General features: G+C 35.8%; 1 long non-coding RNA gene across 2 annotated transcripts in view; it reads right to left on the reverse strand.

Annotated features, from left to right (window-relative positions):
- The window catches only part of LOC104971220 (uncharacterized), a 287,688-nt gene that overhangs the window by 3,905 nt on the left and 262,321 nt on the right, over positions 1-21,462 (reverse strand). Inside the window, exon 5 of one of the 2 annotated variants that reach the window (XR_009491649.1) lies at positions 20,345-20,435. The exons of the other annotated variant lie outside the window; for it this stretch is intronic. This is a non-coding gene — a long non-coding RNA (uncharacterized lncRNA). The remainder of the gene's footprint in view (positions 1-20,344; positions 20,436-21,462) is intronic. 2 annotated transcript variants of the gene reach the window in all.

A 21,462-nucleotide genomic window follows, 5' to 3' on the forward strand; every position in this document is an offset into this window, starting at 1 on the left:
GCTGCTTAGATTCTATCCTTACTTTTGGGCTGAAACTTCACCACTTTAAACAGTTGAGGAAGACTGGAGGCTCTGTGAGTTTTATTCTATGAAATAACAGGAATAATTGTCATGACAAAACATAATGGCTAAAAAACCAACTGGAAGCTATTCTGAAGAAACAATTTTCATCTCTCCATAAAATAATCCTGGAAAGATTAGAGGTGAATTCTTTAAGACCACAGATGTTTCTCACTCTTATTAGCACTTTGTAATTTAACTATCCTGCTTGGAACTACACAAAGATGATTTGCAATATGGATAATGTATATCTTTAGTGTTCAATAATAACATTTATTATCAGTATGCAATGTTATTTGTGCTTTATATTTTAAAGTGGCATAGAAAGTACTGAGTAAACGAATTCATCAGAAGTGTTGACAAGATTTTTAATTCCTTCTGTTTCCTTTGGTATTTTTCTTAAATAGAATATGTAAGCAATGTAACCCATACGTAAAACACTTCTCAGTTTATGTTTATTCTGCTTTTTTATTGCATATTTGAAAATTAATAATTCAATGTTCTAATATTAGCTGTCATCTTAGCTGTGATAAAATTAATAATTCATCAAAAATGATATCAAACAAATGGTTCCTTTTTTGTTCTAGATGAGACAGTCTATTCAGCATTGAGAAACTACAACTGGTAAATTTATTTCCTTTATTTTAGGTCAAATCATACTTAAACATTTAAGCTGTAATTTTAATGTTTTCATTTTAAATATACAAATCGGCATATATCACAAGTGATGGTAAAATAACAACCTTCCTCTTGTTATAGTTGGTTGTTCCTGCCCTTGCTTATTTCTTGGCAGATAAGCATTCTTTAGAAAAAAGCACAATAAGCGTCATGCTTTGGAAAAGTTGAATATAAATTTATTTCTTCTTGGGTTCTGGTTGATGTTGTGCTCTGCATTTTACAGGATAGAAATCACTGTAGTGAGTGATATGTGCAAGTGACAGACTTTGAAAAATTTTTCTGAGAATATATATTTTCTGAGAAAGATATTTTAGTTGAATCTCTTGGAATGTATGTTAAGTTAATGTGATCTTGAAGTATTTTCAGTTAAAAGTTGTGATTTTAAAATACTTGCTTTCAAGATTCTGTTTTTATCCTTATTTTTTAAGGGCAGGAACTTTGTCTCTTTCTATTGTATAGTTAATGTTTTGGGGATCCTAGGGATTGGGAGTGATATTATTTGTGGGAGAAGGGGCTGTCACCAGGAGGCATTGGTGGTATATAGCAAAAGCATCTAAATTTGTATGAAGGCTAGGCTTCATCTTAGCCTGATTTTATGGACCATAATTATAAAATAGGGGATCTGTAGGTCAATACATGTCCCTATTATAAAATTTTATATCATAAATCTTTCAAATCTTACTGAACCATGAGTCTGACATATTAGGTGGTGTTAGGAGTAAAATTGTCTCTAGCAAGTGTGAACTCAGCATGAAGGGGTAGGTTGTAGAATTTCACCTTTTTAACTAATCATTTCAAGTCCAACTTCCACAACATAAAAATGTACATTTGTACCATCTAGGGTACTTATTAGAAAGTGGAATCCCAGTCCAGATTTAGGGATTCTGTCTTATGCAGTGAGATTAGACTAGAGTTTGAAATTCACATTTTAAAATACCCTAGATAATACCATTACAAGTGGTCTATTCAGGGTGATGATCTACCCCAACTGAACTAGATTCCCCAGCATTCTTCTTAATGCTGTGCTGTGCTTAGTTGTTCAGTCATGTCTGACTTTTTGCTACCCCATGGACTGTAGCCCACCAGGACAGGCTCCTTTGTCCGTGGGGATTCTCCAAGCAAGAATATTGGAGTGGGTTGCCATGCCCTCCTGCAGGAAATCTTGCCAACCTGGGGATGGAACCCAGGTCTCTTGCATTGCAGGCAGATTCTTTACCATCTGAGCCACGAGGGAGGCCCGTTCTTAATGTTAGTGATCAGCATATTAAGAATGCCCCCTTTGACTCTTGAGAGTGTTAGGTTTGGATGATAATATGGTCACCCTACACACAGACCACACTTTGAAAAACACATAATCCTCGCATCTGAGTAAAGCATAGCTCCTAAGTTTCAAAGAAGCATTTTGATGTTGTCAATTAGAACTGTCTGTCAAGTTAACAATGAACTTCTATACCTTGAAATGGTTGTCTTCTTCTTGGTCCCCCCTCTCTACCTGCTAACACTTACCAGTCTTTTCTTTGCTGCATTCTTTAAAAAAAATGTAATTCCTGTTAGTTTATGTTTGGATTATTCACATAAGCATGTACTTCAAAGTTACTAGCATTCACACTAAAATAAAGTTTTTTTCACTTAGCCTGTAAACCTATGAGAATTTGTTTTCGTACTTGAAAGTAAATCAGCTATGTGCAAAAGACCTGATAAAATCTGCCAAAATTAGAGGACATGTTAAAAACCAAAGAATTTACAGTCTTCTATCTTCCTCCTACTTTTCACAAATTAAGGAGGTGTCTTCACAGCAAAAAGAAGCAGTCGTAAAAGTTTTCCCTCCTCATTTGGTAGAATTTGTTTCATTATAATAACTCATTTATCACAATTTTCTATATTTAAGGATTCTATTTCAACAAAGATTGAGTCACCGATAGAGATCTAACATTTTCTTCCATAGATGCCAAGAAAAGAAGATACAGTCCTTTCTCTTCAGAAAAACATAATCTAGTATAGCAAGTAGACAGATAAATATTTCTTTAAACTGTGATGTACGTTATATTCGAGTCATATCCAAAATGCCTTAGGAACACAAAAGAAAGAGTAAAAATAAAACAAGTTTAATTAAGAAATGCAGAAGTATCTTTTTTCATAGACATCTAGGTATGAAACTTTTTAGGGAATACATTAACAACCGATTCTAGTCGAAGACAGTACTGATGTACCACAGAAATGGACATTTTCACTGAAGCTTTATTTGACCAATAGCATTGTTGAAGAAGGACCTACTATGTACAAAGTATTTTCCTTGGCACTGAAGGTGGTATAATGAATACATAAATCATATTCTCTGTTCTCCAAAAGCTGAAAGAAGTATGACTAAAGAGAAGAGCTTAGTCATTAGGATACAGAGTTTGAGACAAGGACAAATTTTCTATTGACTGGGAAAAATGTGACAATCTGTAATAACGAAGGTCATATTCCAGCTTAGAATTTGTATGTAAGATTTTGTAAATTTGTCTGCAAGTATTTTTCTTGATAACTTTCTAAATCAAAATATTCATTTCATAAAATGTTCTGACAAAGATTCATCTCTTCTCTTCTCTGTTCTCTTGGTTTTTCTTTGTTCATTTTATTTAGGACCTCAACAGTCTTCCATGATGGGACCACACTTCATATCTCTGGGCCTCATGCACGTGTTTTGCAATTTAACAATCCCTAATTAACTACACAATGCTTTCTAAATATTTTTCAGTGTCTAGGATGCTCTGCCATTCCATATTTGATGAACAAAAAGTGTGAAGGGCACAGATCATAAGTTCTGTGAATTTTTCGCTTATATTTTCCTACCTATATGTGGCCTTCAATAGACATTGGACTTATTATTATCTGGAACTTACATTAGGGATTGAAAAGACTCAAGAATCTGAAATCAAGAATTATGAGGAAACAATAGATTTGCTAATTAAACAGCAGTGAAGATATTACAAAGCTAGAGGAAAACAGAACAGTCTTTACCATAAATTGTAGCAATATTTTTTGGATCTGTCTCCTAAAGTAAATGAAAAATAAACAAATGGGACCTAATTAAAGTTAAAATTGCAGGTCAATATCATAGGTAAACATAGATGCAAATATCTTCAACAAGATACTAGCAAACCAAATCCAACAATATATTAAAAGGATCATACACCATAATCAAGTGGGATCAACCCCGGGGATGCAAGGATTCTGCAAAAGCCACAAATCAGTGCGATATGCCACATTAACAAAGTGAAGAATAAAAATCATATGATTATCTCAACAGAGGAAGAGATAGCTTTTGGCTAAATTCAGCATTCATTTTGATAACAGCTTTCCAAAAAATGAAAATAGAGGAATCATACCTCAACATAATAAAAGCCATATATGACAAACCTACAGCTAACATTATTCTCAATGGCAAAAGCTGAAAGCATTCCCTCAAAGATCAGGAACAAGACAGGGATGTTCATGCTTGCCACTTGTATTCAGCACAGTTTTGGAAATCCTAGCCATGGCAATCAGAAGAGAAAGAAAACCAAATTGGAAAAGAAGTAAAATTGTCAATTTACAGATGACACAATACTATACATAGAAATTTAAGATGATACTGGAACACTACTAGACTTCACCAATGAATTCAGTAAAATTGCACAATACAAAATTAATACACAGAAATTACTTATATACCTATACACTAACAACAAAAGATCATAAAGAGAAATTAAGGAAATAATCTCATTTGCCATCACATTAAAAAGCATAAAATAACTAGGAATAAACCTACCTAAGGAGACAAAATACCTGTACTTTGAAAACTATAAGATGTTGATGAAAGAAATCAAAAGATGACACAGATGGAAGGATATGAAAAATCAATGTTGTTAAAATGACTACATTATCCAAAGCAATCTACAGATTCAATGCAGTCTCTAGCAAATTACCAATGGCATTTTCACAGAAGTAGAACAAAACATTTTTTAATTTACATGGAAACACAAAAGACCCCAAAGAGCCAAAACAGTCCTGAGGAAGAAAAACTGAGCAGGAGGAATCAGCCTCTCTGACTTCAGACTACACTTCAAAGCTATGGTAATCATAAAAGTATGGTACTGGCACAAAAAAAGGAATATAGATCAATGGAACAGGACAGAATGCCCCCAAATAAACTCATGTTTCTGGTTATAGTCTACAACAAAAGTTGCAAGAATATATAATGGATAAAAGTATCTTCAGTAAGTAGTGCTGGGAAAACTGAACAGTAACATGTTAAAAAAAAAAAAAAAATTCTCTAACATTGTACATAAGAATAAACTCAAAAAGGATCAAAGAATTAAATGCAAGCCAGGACACTGTAAGACTCTTAGAGGAAAACACAAGAACACTCGTTAACATAAATTGCAGCAACATCTTTTTAGATCTACCTTCTAGAATAATCAAAATGAAAACAAAATAAACAAACAAACAAAAAACAGATGGGACATAATTAAATTTAAAGCTTCTGTGTAGCAAAGAAAACCACAAACAAAATGAAAAAGAAACCAACAGAATGGGAATAAATATCTGAAAATTAAGGGGCTGAGAAGGGATTAATCTCCAGAATAAACAATTAATGTAACTCAATATCCAAAAATCAAATAACCTAATCACAAAATGGGCAGAATAGTTAAATTGACATTTCTCCATAGAAGAAATCCAGATGGCCAAGAGGCACATGAGATGATGCTCAACATCACTAATTATCAGAAATACAAATCAAAACTACAATGAGGTATCACCTCTCACCAGTTAGAATGGCCTTCACCAAAAGTCTACCAACAATAAATGGCTGGAAGGGGTGTGAAGAAAAGGGAACCCCCCCACCCACATACACACACACTGTTGGGAAGAATGTGAATTGGTACAGCCATTATGGAGAACAGGATGAAGCTTGCTTAAACTAAATTCAGAGCTATTCCTATGATTCAGTAGTCTCACTCTTGGTCATATATCTGGAGAAAACCATAATCTGAAAAGATACACACACCCCGGTGTTTATTGCATCAAAACAGACAAGACATAGACATAACCTAAATATCAACAGAGGAATGGATAAAGAAGATGTGGTATATTAATATTTGTGTGTGTGTGTGAGTGCTCAGTTGCTCAGTCATGTCCAATTCTTTGTGACTCCATGGACTGTAGCCTGCCAGGTTGCTTTGTCCATGGAATTTTCCAGGCAAGAATACTGGAGTAGGTTGCCATTTCCTCCTCCGGAGGATCTTCCTGACCCAAGGATCAAACCCATGTCTCTTGTGTCTCCTGCACTGGCAGATGGATTCTTTAGCACTGCACCACCTGGGAAGCCCGGTGATTTACATTATGTATATACACACACATACAACGGAATATTATTCAGTCATAAAAATGAAATAATCCCATTTGTAGCAATATGGATAGACCAAGATATTACCATACTAACTGAAGTCAGACAGGAAGACAAATATCACTTATACGTGGAATCTAAATTTTAAAAAAAGACACAAATGAACTTATGTACAAAACATAAACAGACTTAGAGATATTGAAAGCAAACTTAAAGTCACCAAATTCCCAGTTAAAGTGGAAATGTGGCAGGGGAGGAATAAATCGGGAGCTTCAGATGAACACACACACATACACACACACTACTATTTGTAAGACAGATAACCAGCAAGGACCTACTGTATAGCACAGGGAACTATATGCTGAGATACCCTATATGAAAAAATTATCTATAAAATATTGACTATATGTACATATATAACTGAATTACTCTGCTGTACACCTGAAGCTAACAACACTGTGAATCAAGTATACTCCAATAAAATTAAAATATTAAAATAATGAAAAACTGTAAAAGCTTTTTATAGAAAAGGAAACCACTGAGAAAATGAAAACTACAACAGAGCAAATGAGAGAAAATAATTCCAAATGATGCAAATAAGGTATTAATATTCAAAATACATAAACAGCTTATATAACTTTATATCAAAAATAAACAATTCAGTTGAAAATAGAATTGAACAGACATTTTTTTCTAAAGTGGAAATGAAGATAAAAAGATGCTCATGCTTTCAGGGACATGAAAAGATGCTCATCACTAATCATCAGGGAACTGCAAATGAAAACCACAGTAGATATCAACTCGCACCTGTCAGAATGACTATCATAAAAAAGAACACAAATAACAAATGTTGACAATTATTTGGAAAAAAGAGAACCTTTGTACACTGCTGGTAGAAGTGTAAATCAGTGCAGTCACTGTGGAAAAAACAGGATGGGATTTTCTCAAAAAATATAGATAGAACTAAGATGCATGTATGTTCAGTTGCTCAGTCATGTCAGACTCTTTGCAACTCCATGGACTATAGCCTGCCAGGCTCTTCTGTCCGTGGAATTCTCAAGGCAAGAATATGGAGTGGTTTGCCATTGCCTTCTCCAAGGGATCTTTCCATCCCAGAGATCGAAGCTGAGTCTCCTGCATAGGTAGGCAGATTCTTTACCATGTGAGCCACCAGGGCTCTGTGTACCAGAAGACCTAGAAATTCCACTCCTGAGTATATATTTGAAAAAATAATAAACAATATGAATTTGAAAAGACACATGCATTCCAGTGGTCATAGAAGCATTACTTACAATTGCCAAGATGTGAAAACAACCTAAGCATCCATCAACAGATGAACGAATAAAAGTGTGAGATACACACACACACACACAGTGGAATACTACTCAGTCATAAAAGAACTGAATTTTGCTATTTGTAGCAGCATGGATAGATTTGGATGGAGGGCATTCAGCTAAGTGAAATTTGTTAGAAAAAACTGTATGCTATAAGTCATATGTGGAACCTAAAAAATATAACTACTGGATATAACAAAAAAACAGATGCACAGATATAAGAACAAACTAGTAGTTACTAGTGGCAGGGTAATATAAGGATGGGAATGGGGAGATACAAAACTCTTGGGTATAAGGCTCAGTGTATTGTACAACACAGGGAATAGAGCCAGTATTTTGTAATAATTAGCTGGAAAGTAACCTTTAAAGTTGTATAAAAATAAAAAATTAAAATTTTGTGTTACAGTATGCAAGTGCTACAGTCTGAATGTTTATTTTTCCCCTAAATTCATATGTTGAAATCCTAATGCCTAATACGATGATATTAGTCATTAAAAAGCTTTGGGGGTGATTAGGTCATGAGATTGATATCTTTATAAAAGAGAAAACATAGCTCCCTTGCCCACTTCCATCCTGTGAGGACACAATGAAAAGTCTACAACCTAGAAAAGGGCCCTCACTCAACTATACTGGCACCCTGACCTCAGACTTCTAGCCTACAGAACCATGAAAAATAAGTTTCTATTCTTTATGAGCTACCCAGTCTATGATATTTTGTTATAGCAGCCTGAGTGGACTAGGACATATTAGTACCTTGGAGCACACAGGAGCTATAAAGATGAAGATACAAGTAAACAAGAAATTATTGTTCATCTCAGGAACCACATTTCAAATGACGTTGCATCAAAAGTTGAACAAAATTTCTCTTCAGCAAACATTTTCCAATTTTTTTCTTTCTGAGGCAGGTAAATAAGAGGTAAAATGAGGAAAGAACTTGGATAACATATGATTGAAAAAACATGTGTCTCGTGGAGACAGAAACATTCTGTATCAATCTATCAGTTCAGTCACTCAGTCGTATCCGACTCTTTGAGACCCCATGGACTGCAGCACGCCAAGCTTCCCTGTCCATCACCAACTCCCAGAGCTTGCTCAAACTCATGTCCTTTGAGTCAGTGATGCCATCCAACCATCTCATCCTCTGCCATCCACTTCTGCTGCCTTCAATCTTTCCCAGCATCAGGGTCTTTTCCAATGAGTCAGTTCTTCACATCAGGTGGCCAAAGTATTGGAGTTTCAGCTTCAGCATCAGTCTTTCCAATGTTCAGGACTGATTTCCTTTAGGGTTGACTGGTTGGATCTCCTTGCAGTCCAAGGGGCTCTCAAGAATTTTCTCAAACATCACAGTTCAAAAGCATCAATTCTTCAGTGCTCAGCTTTCTTTATAGTCCAACTCCCACATTCATACATGACTACTGGAAAAAACCATAGCTTTGACTGGATGGACCTTTTTTAGCAAAGTAATGTCTCTGCTTTTTAATATGCTGTCTAGGTTGGTCATAACTTTTCTTCTAAGGAGTAAGTGTCTTTTAATTTCATGGCTGCAATCACCATCTGCAGTGATTTTGGAGCCCCTCCCCCAAATAAAGTCTGTCCATTGTTTCCCCATTTATTTGCCATGAAGTGATGGGACCTGATACCATGACGTTAGTTTTCCAAATGTTGGGTTTTAAGCAACCTAATGCAGTACTTGGGTGCAATCTCAAAAATGACAGAATGATCTCTTTTTGTTTCCAAGTCACTGCATTCAATATCACAGTAATACAAGTCTATGCCCCAACCAGTAATACTGAAGAAGCTGAAACTGAGTGGTTCTATGAAGACCTACAAGACCTAGAATTAACACCCAAAAAAGATTTCATTATAGGGGACTGGAATGCAAAAGTAGGAAGTCAAGAGATACCTGGAGTAACAGGCACATTTGGCCTTGGAGTACAAAATGAAGCAGGGAAAAGGCTAACAGAGTTTTGCCAAGAGATCACACTGGTTATAGCAAACACCCTCTTCCAGCAACACAAGAGAAGACTCTACACAGGAACGTTGCCAATGTCTATTATATAGTTTAAGTTCTCAGGACTACTATGCAGAATTACTTTCTTCTGTATACCCTGATGGCATGATAAAATCGCATATTCAAAACTGGCAAGTCAATTTTGCTAAGGAAATTTCAAAACTAAACTTTTTGATAAGTTTTTTCTCTATCAACCTCATACATTTATTGAGCTTCAGTTTTGGTAATATCAGAATCTATTGATTCACAAGATAAATATTGATCTGACCTCACCTTCACCTCAGTTTATATTTACTTCTGAAGTCAATAAATCTAGAAACTGATCTGACAGCAGTCAATATTAGTTTAAAATTCTTAAAATAGCAGCTTTACTGTAAGGTAATAATTCAGCATTTTATAGATTCTGCCTCAAAGAAATAAAAAGGCAATGTAACTTACAAATTTCCTAGATAAAACTATTTCTGTGTCATCTGGTTTCAAATAAGAGGATCTCACTCGTATCAAGAACATCTTTAATATATCTTCTAATCTCTGACCCAAAGTATCTGAAATACCTTATCCTGCTTGTTAGTGGCAATTGAACACCAGTGTCTTGCTTTGCTTCTAATTATAATTAAGCTATGTCATTATTCTCTAAATGACTGATGCTTTCTGTTGGGCCCAGTTCCCTCTGGAATGAATTTAACCTAGAGGTATAATATAGTCAACAGCCATACTGGAGTTTGGAAGTTAAAGGCAATAATATATTTGTAACCTCATTAATCAGTTTGTTTTTATCTTTTCAAAGTCTAGTAGATATAAACCCACAGGTCAAGATTTGCATTACAATTTATTACTTTGTTTAAGGCCACTGCACTCCTCTTTTACTTACACCTTATTCCAGTGCTTTGGGGGATGAATGACATACTCGTATTACAGAATTCCATAATGAAATCACCTAAAAGATATTTTAAAAATTATTTAATTTTCCACCTAAATAACAGATAAGGAAATCTCCTTTTGGATATAACCTATACCCAATTATTTTCTAAAGAAACAAGTTGTGCTATTAAAATATATTTCATCACACAACTATTTAGGAATTGAGTCTATATATCATGGAGAGAGGTGAGGTCAAAACAAAAAACAAGTTATACAGTTTATTTCATAGGTTAAATGCATTCTACTGTAGGATATTTTGAAATGTAACATGGGGTAGAAGTTATTAGTAATCTTTTAAAAGATTAGTTCATTCTTAGTGAATAACTAGTATACAATCTAACTAGTATACAATCATGCCAGTTAGCCAAACCTTGCCTGCCAGTAAAGGAGATGGAAGAGATGTGGGTTTGATCCTTGGTTCAGGAAGATCCCCTGGAGGGAGGAATGGCAAACCACTCTATTATTCTTGCCTGGAGAATCTCATCTGGTGGGCTACAGTCCACAGGGTTGCAAAGAGTCAGACATGACTGAAGTGACTTAGCATACACGTAGGCAGGCAAGGAAGATAACTACTTCAGAAAATACTGCCACCTACTTGAAGTCACATTCAAAAACCTTGTGAGTGCAAAGTTAGTAATCCTTCCAATAAATTAAAGGTTTTAAGGACAACTATGTCCTGTTTATATTCACATCACTACATGTATATGTGTGTAATATGCTTAGCATATATGTTGCTCTCAAATTCGTATGCTTATCATAACAAATTTAGGCAGATTATTTGTATTCTGCCTTAATTAATCTTCCCTGGTGCCTCAGACGGTAAAGCATCTGCCTACAATGAATGAGATCCAGGTTCATTCTGGGTTAGGAAGATGCCCTGGAGAAGGAAATGGCAACCCATTCCAGTAGTCTTGCCTAGAATATCCCATGGACAGAGGAGCCTGGTAGGCAACAGTCCATGGGATCACAAAGAGTCAGACATGACTGAGGGACTTCAATTTCTTTCTTTCTTTCTTTAATTAACCATCTTTGGTGTTATTCAAATGCTAAATCTAGATTAAGAGAAGACTAATTCATACAGTGGCTAACTCTATCATAAAGAAAAGCCCCATTTGTAAATATTAGAATAGTAAAGTTAGTAGTATTCTTTCATTCATTAACTTTTAATCCCACTGTTCTTACAAGCTATTTGTTTTATCCTGAACTATTTCTTATAATCTAATCCAGCTCCATGATTGTGTATTTATACTGAATTTAGCATTACAAGAAATATTTATTATAATACCTAATTGAAAATATCATGTAGATGAGGTATTTTTAAATTTTAAAAATATAACTTGTAATAAGTATGTAACTGCAAAGTTTTGATAGGATAATTTTATACTATTTTATTTACTTTTTATATAACTAACTAATGTCCAAAAGGAAAAACATGTTCAAGGTAAGTACTCCTCTAATTATTCAGTTCTCTGCCTTTTCATATATCTAAGAAAAAAGAAAATGATTAGAAAATGATTAGAGAGAGACAGTTATTTCCAGAGAATTGGCATTTGAAACTCAACAAAATGAATTCTCTTCTTATCTAGAATTCTTTATATTTTTTGTACTTAGTTTTGGTTAACAGAGTGCTGCTTACAGTATCTCTCATTTGTGTAAGTGAAAAATAGCTATGTTTTTATTACTTAAAATATTACAAAAAGGGACAATATGCTAAAAATATGCAGTGAACAAATATCATCTGTACAGACTGGAAGAGAACCTTCATAAATTAACCTTATTAGTGCATTACTGTAAGCGAATGCCAAAAAAGCTCCTAATTTGCATTAAGATAGATTTTTCAGGTTGGCTGCATGATTTAATTAAAGAAAAGATTAAGAATCATTAAACAAGCTGCTCTACCTTGCAATAACAGAATTCATATCTGATTCAGGTTAACGAAAACACAGATGGTGATTCAGTAACTGTTGAGTTGCTGTAACAGAATGAAAATGATCCCATTAGTTCTCTGGAAATGTGAGGGAATTTGGAAATTAGTATGCAGATACATTGTATGGTGCTAGACAGCTTGGTCTGCTCGGATCATCGCTGATTATACTTTGTTTGGGTTGGCAACACTGAACTTAATAAATGAAAAAATGTTCCAGTATACCACAGTTGGAAACTGTTCAAGGTTGAAATAGGTGTGCAGGCTTTCAAAAGGAGAGAGTTAAGTAAACAAATGTCAATCAATTCAGAGCTGGCAATTTTTTTTTCCTTTAAAGAATATGTCTGTTTTTGAGAAGCAAGTGTCATAAAAACGGAAACCCTTTCCTGGCTACATATGTCCATGTGGTATTTATTATTACGAAAGTATTTTAAATGCATACTACCAGTTTGAGGAAGATGTGCAAGCATTTTAATAGCTTTTTTTTCTGGTAGAAATAGAAGAAATCCGGTCATTATGAGGATTATTATATTTTTCACAAAAATCAATATAATTCTGATGGAAAATGTTATGACAGGATTAAAAAATAAGTGTAAGAATAATGGTTATTGAAAGTTTAAAGGTGTCAGTAAGGACCACAAAGTAATTCTCAAGGAGCCTTCTGGGAAAGAACAACTTAAACAAGTAGCACTGTCAATCATGGCAGCTGACAGAAAAAGCCCTTGTATTCACGATCTCGACTACACATACTGCCTCCATGTTTATCACATGGTCCATGCCATCAGTCTGAATGTTCAGCATCTGACCCTTGGGAATGAATCTCAGTGACTTAGCAAAAGACCCTTCTGGACAGAGGTCTTCAAAGGCAGGAAGCAAATGACCCTGTTCTATTAACATGTTGCAGTAAAGCAGAGCAGCAGCAGTGCTGTTAAAGTTGACTTTGGTCTTACAGTTTCCTAGCAACTAATTTAAAGGCCAGAACATTGTTTGTTACAATGTTTCCAGCTCCTGAACTACATCAAGACTTTATTCGAAATATGCAGAACACCTTAAAAATTTTTTTAAATTAAGCCAATAGTCTTGGACAACCCATACTTTCAGTGTGATAATACTAATTTCCTAAAAAAAAAAAAAAAGTAACCTCATTTTTAGTATTAGCACAATAAGACTTTAAGCGGTTTGACTTTTCTGGCAACTATTCATTTCATTAAACTTTTTGAAAACATTTATGTTCTTTTCCAAAACATCTAAAAATTACAGTCTATAATGTATAACATCAACACCTGGCAACTTGTAGAAGTACATATGTTACTAGTGTCTTAATTACAAATGACACCTCTAATAGTTCCTCTATTACAGGCCCTTTTTATGGCTTTCAAACTAATTTCTAAGGAAATTATAGTATTGAGAAGAAATGCTACAAGGTACTTTTCATGCAGTATATTATACAAACTTATTATAAAATTACAAAGGCCTTGGTACACATACATTCCTTTTAACCACAACTTCATCTATTTTGTCCTCTTAAAAAAAAAAAAATCCATGCCAGTTTCCTCAAAACACTGGACTATCAAGAAAGACACTGGACTTCACTGGGAAATTCTACCAAACATATACAAAATTATACCTAGCCTTCTCAGATTATTCCAAAACTTTGAAGAGGACGGAATAGTTCCAAGTTCAATCTATTAGCCCAATGTTGTAGCATACAAAATTAAATATACAGAAATATTTCACTTTTTGTGTAAAGAAATACAACATATCAGAGAAAGTAAACACACAATCTCATTTAAAATTTCATCAAAAATTACTTAGAAATAAACTTAACCAAGAAGGTGAAAGACCTATGCACTGAAAACTATAAGACATTGATAAAGGGAATGAGATGAGTCAAAGAAATGAAAAGGTAGCCTGTACACTTGACTAAAAGAATCATTATTATTAAAATGGCTCATACTACCCAAAGCAACCTACAGATTTAATGCAATCCCTATCAAAATATCCAGGATATTTTTTCACAGAACTATAACAAATAAACAAAAAAATTTATATGTAAACACACACAGTGGAGTCTTTGGGGTTTTCTATGTAGAGGATCATGTCATCTGCAAATAGTGAGAGTTTTACTTCTTCTTTTCCAATTTGGATTCCTTTTATTTCTTTTTCTGCTCTGATTGCTGTGGCCAAAACTTCCAAAACTATGTTGAATAGTAATGGTGAAAGTGGGCACCCTTGTCTTGTTCCTGACTTTAGAGGAAATGCTTTCAATTTTTCACCATTGAGGATAATGTTTGCTGTGGGTTTGTCATATATAGCTTTTATTATGTTGAGGTATGTTCCTTCTATTCCTGCTTTCTGGAGAGTTTTTATCATAAATGGGTGTTGAATTTTGTCAAAGGCTATCTCTGCATCTATTGAGATAATCATATGGTTTTTGTTTTTCAATTTGTTAATGTGGTGTATTACATTGATTGATTTGCGGATATTGAAGAATCCTTGCATCCCTGGGATAAAGCCCACTTGGTCATGGTGTATGATCTTTTTAATGTGTTGTTGGATTCTGATTGCTAGAATTTTGTTTAGGATTTTTGCATCTATGTTCATCAGTGATATTGGCCTGTAGTTTTCTTTTTTTGTGGGATCTTTGTCAGGTTTTGGTATTAGGGTGATGGTGGCCTCATAGAATGAGTTTGGAAGTTTACCTTCCTCTGCAATTTTCTGGAAGAGTTTGAGCAGGATAGGTGTTAGCTAATCAATGATTATAGTAAAGTTGCAGGATATAAAATCAACACACAGAAATCCCTTGCATTCCTATACACTAATAATGAGAAAACAGAAAGAGAAATTAAGGAAACAATTCCATTCACCATTGCAACGAAAAGAATAAAATACTTAGGAATATATCTACCTAAAGAAACTAAAGACCTATATATAGAAAACTATAAAACACTGGTGAAAGAAATCAAAGAGGACACTAATAGATGGAGAAATATACCATGTTCATGGATTGGAAGAATCAATATAGTGAAAATGAGTATACTACCCAAAGCAATTTATAGATTCAATGCAATCCCTATCAAGCTACCAACAGTATTCTTCACAGAGCTAGAACAAATAATTTCACAATTTGTATGGAAATACAAAAAACCTCGAATAGCCAAAGCGATCTTGAGAAAGAAAAATGGAACTGGAGGAATCAACCTACCTGACTTCAGGCTCTACTACAAAGCCACAGTTATCAAGACAGTATGGTACTGGCACAAAGACAGAAATATAGATCAGTGGAACAAAATAGAAAGCCCAGAGATAAATCCACACACATATGGACACCTTATCTTTGACAAAGGAGGCAAGAATATACAATGGATTAAAGACAATCTCTTTAACAAGTGGTGCTGGGAAATCTGGTCAACCACTTGTAAAAGAATGAAACTAGAACACTTTCTAACACCATATACAAAAATAAACTCAAAATGGATTAAAGATCTCAATGTAAGACCAGAAACTATAAAACTCCTAGAGGAGAACATAGGCAAAACACTCTCTGACATACATCACAGCAGGATCCTCTATGACCCACCTCCCAGAATATTGGAAATAAAAGCAAAAATAAACAAATGGGACCTAATTAAACTTAAAAGCTTCTGCACATCAAAGGAAACTATTAGCAAGGTGAAAAGACAGCCTTCAGAATGGGAGAAAATAATAGCAAATGAAGCAACCAACAAACAACTAATCTCAAAAATATACAAGCAACTCCTACAGCTCAAAAAAAAAAAAACACACACACACACACACACACACATACAAAAACCGTGAATAGACAATCCTGAGGGGAAAAAAAGATTTCAGGCTATACTACAAAGCAATATTAATCAAAACAGCATGGTACAGGCATACATACAGACACACAGATCAAGAGAACAGAAAACAGAGCTCTGAACTAAGCCCACCCATCTGTAGTCAATTAATCTATGACAAAGGAGGCTAGAATATACAATGGAGAAAAGAGTCTCTTGAATAATTGGTGCTGGGAAAGCTGAACAGCTACATGTAAAGCAATGAAGTTAGAATGTTTCCTCATACCATATGCAGAAATTCAAAAGTTTAAAGACCTAAACGTAAGACATGACACCATAAAACTCCTACAGGAGAATATTGGTGAAATGCTCTTTGATATAAATCATAGCAATATCTTCTTAGATCCTTTCCACAAGGCAAAAGAAATAAAAGAATAAACAAATGGGATCTAATCAAACTTAGAAGTTTATACACAGCAAGGAAGTCATTGGCAAAATAAAAGGATAACCTAAGGGAATGGGAGAAAATATCTGTAAATAATGGGACAAATATTCAAAATTTATAAGTAGCTTATACATCTCAGTATCAAAATAATAATCCAATCAAAAATAGGCAGATTTGAATATTTTTCCAAAGATGACATACAGATGGCTAACAGGAATGTGAAAAAATGTTCAACATGGCTAATTAGAAAAATACAAGACAAGATCACAATGAGATTTTTCCTTACACCTGTCTACATGGTGATCATTGAAAAGTCTACAAATTACAAGTGCTGGAGGGGATGTGAAGAAAGGTTAGCACTTTTATACTAATGGTGGGAATGTAAATTGGGGTAAGTACTATGGAAAAAAGTATGAAGTTTTAGTTTTAAAACACTAAAACTAGAATTCACTAGATCCAGTAATTTCAATCCTGGTTATATGTATATATATTAAAAAAAAAATATATATATATATATATATAAAATTTCAAAGATACATGCACCCCCTCAATGTTCACAGCAGCACTATTTACAATAGCCAAGATATGGAAGCAACCCAAGTAATCATCAACAGATGATTGGCTTAAGAAAGTGTGATATATATGTACAATGGAATGTTACTCAGCCATAAAAGAGAATGAAATATTGCCACCACCCAAAAAAGATGTCCTTTTCATTATAGGAGACTGGAATGCAAAAGTAGGAAGTCAAGAGATACCTTGAGTAACAGGCAAATTCAGTCTTGGAGTACAAAATGAAGCAGAGCAAAGGCTGACAGAGTTAGAATTCCATCACCTCCACTAGTGATGCTTCCTAAGGTTCAGTTGACTTCACATTCCAGGATGTCTGGCTGTAGATGAGTGATCACACCTTCTTGGCTATCTGTGTCATTAAGATCTTTTTTGTACAGTTCTTCTGTGTATTCTTGCCACCTCTTCTTAATATCTTCTGCTTCTGTTAGGTCCATACCATTTCTGTCCTTTATTGTGCCCAACATTGCATGAAGTGTTCCCTTGAACATGAATGTGAAACGTGAACATGAAGTCACTCAGTTGTGTCCAACTCTTTGCGACCCCATGGGCTGTAGCCTACCAGGCTCCTCTGTCCATGGGATTTTCCAGGCAATAGTACTAGAGTGGATTGCCATTTCCTTCTCCAAGGGATCTTCCCAATCCAGGGATCGAACCCAGGTCTCCTGCGTTGTAGACAGACACTTTACCTTGGTATCTCTAATTTTCTTGAAGAGATCTCTAGTCTTTCCCATTCTATTGTCTTCCTCTATTTCTTTGCATTGATCACTAAGGAAGGCTTTCTTATCTCTCCTTGCTATTTGGAACTCTGCATTCAAATGGGTATATTCTTCTTTTTCTCCTTTGTCTTTCATGTCTCTTCTTTTCTCAGCTATTTGTATGGGCTCCTCAGACAACCATTTTGCATTTTTGGGGGGCCGGTGGGGATGGTCTTGATCACTGCCTACTGTACAATGTCCACGAACCTCCCTCCATAGTTCTTCAGGCACTCTATCAGATCTAATACCTTGAATCTATTTGTCACTTCCACTGTATAATTGTAAGGGATTTGATTTAGGTCATACATCAATTGCCTAGTGGTTTTCCCTACTTTCTTCAATTTAAGTATGAAATTTGCAATAAGGACTTCATGATCTGAGCCACAGTCAGCTCCTGGTCTTGATTTTCTTACTGTATAGAGCTTCTCCATCTTTGGCTGCAAAAATATCAATCTGATTTCGGTATTGACCATCTGCTGATGTCCATGCGTTGTGTCTTCTCGTGTGTTGTTGGAAGAGTGTGTTTGCCATGACCAGTGTATTCTCTTGGCTAAACTCTGTTAGCTTTTGCCCTGCTTCATCTTGTACTCCAAGGCCAAATTTGCCTGTTAATCCAGGTATCTCTTAACCTCCTAGTTTTCGTTGCAGTCCCCTATCATAAAAAGGACATCTTTTGGGGGTGCTAGTTCTAGAAGGTCTTGTAGGTCTTCATAGAATCATTCAGCTTCAGCTTCTTCAGCATTACTGGTTGGGCAATAGACTTGGATTACTGTGATATTGAATGGTTTGCCTTGGAAACGAACAGAGATCATTCTGTCATTTTTGAGATTGCACCCAAGTACTGCATTTCAGACTCTTATGTTAACTATGAGGGCTACTCCATTTCTTCTAAGAGATTCTTGCCCACAGTAGTAGATATAATGGTCATCTGAGTTAAATTCGCCCATTCCAGTTAATTTTAGTTCACTGATTCCTAAAACATTGATGTTCATTCTTTCTATCTCCTATTTGACCACTTCTAATTTACCTTGATTCATGGACCTAAATTTCAGGTTGTTATACAATATTGCTCTTTACAGCATCAGACTTTATTTCCGTCCCCAGTCACATCCACAACTGGGCATTGTTTTTGCTGTGGCTCCATCTCTTAATTCTTTTTGGAGTTATTTCTCCATTCTTCTCCAGTAGCATATTGGGTACCTACCAACTTGGGGATTTCATCTTTCGGTGTCCTATTTTTGTCTTTTCATACTGTGCATGGGGTTCTCAAGGCAAGAATACTGAAGTGGTTTCCCATTCCCTTCTCCAGTGGACCATGTTTCATCAGAGCTCTCCACCATGACCCATCTGTCTTGGGTGGCCCTACATGCATGACTCATAGTTTCATTGAGTTAGACAAGGCTATGGTCCATGTGATCAGTTTAATTAGTTTTCTGTGACTGTGGTTTTCAGTCTGTCTGCCCTCTGTTGGATAAGAATAAGAAGCTTATGGAAGCTTCCTGATGGGAGAGACTGACTGGGGGGAAACTGGGTCTCATTCTGATGGCCCTGGCCATGCTCAGTAAATCTTTAATCCAATTTTCTGTTGATGGGCAGGGCTCTGTTCCCTCCCTGTTGTTTGACCTGAGGCCAAACTATGGTGGAGGTAATGAAGATAATGGCGACCTCCTTCAAAAGGTCCTGTGCATGCGCTGCCACACTCAGTGCCCCCAACCCTGCAGCAGGCCACTCCCGACACACCCCTCTGCCGCAGACTCTTGGACACTCACAGGCAAGTCTGGGTCAGTCTCTTGTGGGGTCACTGCTCCTTTCTTCTGGATCCTGGTGCACACAAAGTTTTGTTTGTGCCCCAAGAGTCTGTTTCCCCAGTCCTGTGTAAGTTCTGTAACCAACTGGCCTCCAAAGTCAAATTCTCTGGGCATTCTCAGTCCCTTTGCCAGATCCTCAGGGTGGTAAATTTGCTCTGGGTCCTAGAACTTTCTTAACAGTGCGAGAATTTCTTTGGCATAATTGTTCTGCAGTTTGTGGGTTGTCTGCTTGGCAGCTTTTTGGTGGGGTTAATGGCGACCTCCTTCAAGAGGGCTTATACCACAGGCGTGTGACCCAGGTAGCTGCACCCAGTGCCCTGGTCCCTGCCGCAGGCCACTGCTGACCAGTACCTCTACAGGAGGCTCAAACACAGGTCTGGCTACACACAAGGTTTTATTTGAGCCCTCTCAGAGTCTCTGGCAGGTATGGGATTTGATTCTAAATGCAAGTTTGCCCCTCCTACCATCTTGTTGGGGGCTTCTGCTTTGCCCTTGGAGAAGCCTTGCTTGGGCTTCCCTGATAGCTCAGTTGATAAAGAATCTGCCTGCAATGCAGGAAACTCTGGTTCGATTCCCAGGTCAGGAAGATCTGCTGCAGAAGGGATAGGCTACCCACTCCAGTATTCTTGGCCTTCCCTAGTGGCTCAGCTGGTAAAGAACCTACCTGCAATGTAGAAGACCTGTGTTGGGAAGATCTCCTGGTGAAGGGAAAGGCTACCCACTCCAGTATTCTGGCCAAGAGGATTCCATGGACTCTACAGTCGCAAAGAAAAATCAAACACAGTGATAGCTATAATTTATTTACAAAATAAAGCAAATATTTACCCACATTTTAGATAAACTTCCTTACATGACATCAAGCTGGGTAAATAAATAGTATAAATCAATTTCACAGTGCTATATTATTCTTAAAAGGCCATAAAAATTAAAATACACTTCAAATATATATTAAATATTTGTAAATGAATGAAGGCTTGGCATTACCTTTAGTTTGATCTGCACTTATCATTTCTTAAGTCAATATTTTAAAATTATGTATTGCATTGCACATGATCCCAAGATTTAAATTACTTTATTTTTCAGTAACATCCTGTTTCTAATTTTATTTCATGATTATGAAACTTAAATTTTTAACTTACCAAAATTTTCATAGCTAAACAGGATTGGAACCTGGCATTTCTGATGCCAAATTCAGTTATCTACCTTTAAATAGATGTTAACTTTAATCAATGAGATCATTGCAACCTTAACTATACTATTCTAAAAAGCCATTTTGTGGCAAATAATACAGGTAGTGGGCAGTTCTGTTTTCAATTTGTACTGTGCCAAATTGAGTTAGACTTGTTGACACGTTGCTTTGCAAAGTTTTGTGTAACTCGTTTCTCACACGTGGTCTATTTTTGCAGTAATGTAGATTTAAGTACTAATCTCAATTCACAACTGTGTCCAGGATGGGGAATGAATGCCTGTGCCACAGCATTAAAATCCATACAAAAGAGGAATAAAGTCTCCACTGCAGAGCCTTTGTTTCCTTACCCACAACCAATAAATTAAGGAGTTCATTATGTTTAGCATTCACTTATCTGAACAAACTGTTTCCATAGAGTGGTGGGGATGAGTTCCCTACTCCAAATTCCTGGAGGAAAGTCAAGTCTATGTTTAAAGAAAAGAGAGCCCTGAGCAACCACATTAATCTGCCTACCTGCCCTGGAGAAATTTTGTTCCAGTTCTTATCCAGAGCAGAGCCACAGTTCTCAATGCTTTGCTTAAATCTTGTTAGGA

The sequence above is a fragment of the Bos taurus genome, chromosome 2 (assembly GCF_002263795.3).
Source record: "Bos taurus isolate L1 Dominette 01449 registration number 42190680 breed Hereford chromosome 2, ARS-UCD2.0, whole genome shotgun sequence".
Classification (NCBI taxonomy): domain Eukaryota; kingdom Metazoa; phylum Chordata; class Mammalia; order Artiodactyla; family Bovidae; genus Bos; species Bos taurus.